A 3341-nucleotide genomic window follows, 5' to 3' on the forward strand; every position below is an offset into this window, starting at 1 on the left:
GTACCATTAACTTTGTATTGCTCTTAGACTCTCGAGGCAAGGCTATTTTGATATGTATAAGCAATGTAATATGCATAATAGACTGAGACTATAGTGGTTAGTCTAGGAATAGTTATTGTCCATTTAAGCTTCTTTTGATGGCAATACTATTAGGCTACTCATGATATAGTCTTACTATTATCTTTTTTGAACTAATACTAGTGCATGCACCTAAAAGAAGGTTCATGGGATACTATATATTAGATTCCTAAGCATAACTAAATATTTATATAATATAAGAAAGTATATAAAATTCATATTGTATGAATAGCAGTAACTTTTAAAGAAGAAAAAAATACAGTAGTGTAATATTGTGTTGTGTATGTGATATCTTAAGTGAACCCTGGCATTGAAATACATGGTAAGACAAAAGAAAAAATAGCTCTATATATATTATAATGATTATTTGAAGCTACTTCGTGAGAATTAGAGTTGCAAATATTAAAAAGGATGAATGATAGTTAGTTGAATAGAGTTGTTATCCTAATCTAGGTCACTACCATTCATTTCACTGGTGGGCTTGTGAGAATATTAACATGTACTAAAAGTAGATGATCCATGTTACAATTTTAAAAATAATTTCTAGAATGATGCTATTGAACCCAAGGTAATAAAGACACCAATACATGCATCCTTCCACTTTTTCTCTTGAACTAAATTGTAAAAGCCTTTGAAGATGTTTATAATGCTCAATACGATCACCAAATAACAAATAGAGTGGTGATATACATTCCAATATACATGAAACTTGTGATCCTTCTTAGGCTGCAAGAGTAGTGAAAAAACCCATAAGTTAATAAGGGTCATACTTAAACTTGGTAAAAAGAACATCATTTCAAAAAGCCATTGATTAAAAGAATTCATATTTTATTGTAAATTTTTTTATATGAGTAGTATGCTATAGTTAATACATAGGTTATCTCTTAGTTGCTTTTGGATTTTATTGTTTATCTTTTTAGCATTAATATCTCAAATCACCTTGTGTGATTTACATCTCCTTGCACTCTTGAATATCTTACTGATGTCATATAATGTGAATCTCAATGATAACTCATAAGAGTGTGTTAGATGTGGATCTTCATGATAATCATAGAGTGTGGTCTAACACATTGATGCCTAAAATGCATGCACAATCAAATATAGAAGTAATGAAGAATTAATTTAAAAGGTTGTGAAAATGGGATAAAACTAAATAGTTGTACATTATTTATGTGGAGCAAGTTCATAATATAATAAGTTTAAATTATTTGTTGCTTTTTGTGGCACAACCTTCTATGCTACTTCCAAGCCTATTGATCCTCTTTCTCCTCGAGCAATGTCTGATGATCCAACTTTGCCAACAATTCTATAGGGAATTTTTTGCAATCTATTTCCACCCCAACAGGATTCTACTACTTATCTTAGGCAGGCTCATTGTTGGTAACAACATATATACATCCAATGCATTTATTAGAATGTTTGAACTATTATTGTTTACATTAATCATAATGTTGTGAGGCAAAAAAGTGCTATCCCAATCATTTTGTGTGAAGTTTGTTCTACATCTTTACTATGACTATCCAACTCCAAGCACAGATCCAGTTACCCAACCACTTACTCCAATAGTACACTCAGAGGACCAGCATACAACATGGAGATAAAACCATGTAGGGTCTACAACTTCACATGTTTTAACAAACCTTACAATTATGACTCCAATTTACAAGATTAATTATCCCATTCCTCTTGACTCAAAACACACAATATCTATTAGAATGGAAATACAATTCATATTGTATTGGATAATTGTCAAATAGCTTTAAAACCATCTAAGATTATAGACATGTGATTCTAGCTATCTATAATATTATTGTGCATATTTTTTGATAAGTAATGTGAATGTTTATTTCCTTCAACATTTTAGATCAAACTATTACAAATCTAAAAGTCTAGGATTTAAAAAAAAATTGAAAAATATTTCTACCTTATTCTGTGTATACTACTATATGAATATCTAACATAAGTTTTAAAACAAACATAATTATTGACTTCTTCAAATTCTAAAATTAGAATGCTAATGAAATATTTGAACACAACTATCCTTGCTCTTTTTAAAACTTGAGCCTGATTTTTCAATACAATTCAAACTAAAAGTGAAGGCCTGACTATTTAAGCTACTCTTTTTAATATAAATATAAATAGCTTGGTTTTAATCTGCACCTTGATCCCTTTAAAATTTAAGCATTTGCAAAGAATTTGAATTGAAAAGATATGGATGGTAAGAAACAGAGTGCTTACATTAGAAAGCCAAGAAGGAGCAGAGGCAGCTCCATTTTGTATATTAAGCGTTGCTAAACTCCTAAGATTGGCTCCAGCAGCACTGTACATGCCAGGTCTCAAGTTACTAACTCAATCACCCACCTTCCACGCCTAATTAACACTGGTTTGATTTGAATCAAGCCCCAAGGAAGAAAAATATTGTAATCTTCCCACTGATACTTTCATACACGACACTCTTGCTGGTCACATAAATACTAATTTTTGAAGGACTTAGAGCAGCAGTCTTAGAGACCACATTATTTGTATCCCATTTGGGTTTATCCCCAACTTACCCATTCTCCAGACACAACAAAAGAGGCCTTGAAAGTTATATCTAGTGACTCATCATCTGCATGGTGGATATATGATAGTGCAGCTACTAATACATTCAATCTATTATGAAATTGGTAAGACATTGTACTACATATGAATGCTCATAAAATTGAAATTGGAATTTATTGGAAAGGGATCTTCTCTGGCCAAAATTCTAGCATACTAAATCTAGTTGTTTTTGCTAATGTTTTAATTTATTTAACTTGGTGGGTTGAAAATGCCTATTTTATGTTACACCTAGTTGGCAGGCATCAAAGAATAGGTTTTTAGAGGATTTCATGCATGTGTTAAAATCCATGGGTATATGGACATAATTTATGTTTATTATTTCTCTTTCAACATTGTCTTTACAATTTTTCTTACTACAGCTCCCTAAATGGGGCATTTGAAAATAGGAGGGCAGTTACAAATGCTTGTAATGTGTCCCTTACTTGTGATTGTGTGGCCTTCTAGTGGCAAAACAGTCCACATGCATTTACTTCTGCAAATGCAAGTTGCAGGAGTAAAGCCAATTTCTACAGCTTCTGCCAACAGAAGTATTTTCAAACAGGGTATGAATGCACATCAAAGCACAGGCAGATTAGGATAGTATCCTTAAAAAATGTGAAAAAACCATAGCTGTGGGATATTATAAAATTCCAGAGACAGATAATGATGTTTATGATACCCAT

General features: G+C 31.7%; 1 pseudogene; it reads right to left on the minus strand.

Annotated features, from left to right (window-relative positions):
* Positions 1-580: 580 nt before the first annotated feature.
* Positions 581-2753, minus strand: LOC149546906 (cytochrome b561 and DOMON domain-containing protein At5g47530-like; annotated as a pseudogene).
* Between the last annotated feature and the right edge of the window lie 588 nt (positions 2754-3341).

The sequence above is a fragment of the Cupressus sempervirens genome, chromosome 7 (genome assembly GCF_028749045.1).
Source record: "Cupressus sempervirens isolate cs-2001-9-10 chromosome 7, ASM2874904v1, whole genome shotgun sequence".
Classification (NCBI taxonomy): Eukaryota; Viridiplantae; Streptophyta; class Pinopsida; order Cupressales; family Cupressaceae; genus Cupressus; species Cupressus sempervirens.